Genomic DNA, 675 nt, shown 5'->3' with positions numbered 1-675 from the left:
TATATATATATATATATATATATGCGTGTATGTATGGATATATGTATGTATGTATGTAAATTTGCATAAATGTATATATACGTACATGTTTATGTCCGTATATATGCACCTATGATTATACTCATATAAACATATGCATACATGCATGCATACAAGCATACATAAATACATACACATATGTATGTATGTATACATACATGCATACGTACGTATATACATACATACACACATCCATGCATGCATATGGACGCATTGAAATGACAATGCTATGAGTGTATACACATACAAAACTATTAAATAGCTCTCCAAATGACTGCGTGTTTCACTTAAAAATCCGTCATCTGGTTTAGAAGCTGCGAACTTACAAAATCTATTTTTTTCTGTAAGATACTGTCGAGTATATCTTGTATTTTCATTAACTGCTTTTTTAAATAATTCATGCAGTTGTTATTCTGTTGCTGCTGCTGCGGTTATATTCCTCTCTATTTCATTTAAAGTTTTCTTTTAAAGCTGAATTCCTTATATTGTTACATTTCAGTTTAATTCTTTTTCCTTCTTTAAGTGAAAGGCCAAGTTAGCATTAAAATCAATAAATCTTGCAGATATATCATATAGCTATTTCAATAAAATTATTTCTCCTATTTTCTGTTTTATTTTTCTTTCTTGTTTTCTATT

The sequence above is a fragment of the Octopus bimaculoides genome, chromosome 1 (assembly GCF_001194135.2).
Source record: "Octopus bimaculoides isolate UCB-OBI-ISO-001 chromosome 1, ASM119413v2, whole genome shotgun sequence".
Lineage (NCBI taxonomy): Eukaryota > Metazoa > Mollusca > Cephalopoda > Octopoda > Octopodidae > Octopus > Octopus bimaculoides.
This window is presented reverse-complemented; position numbering follows the sequence as displayed.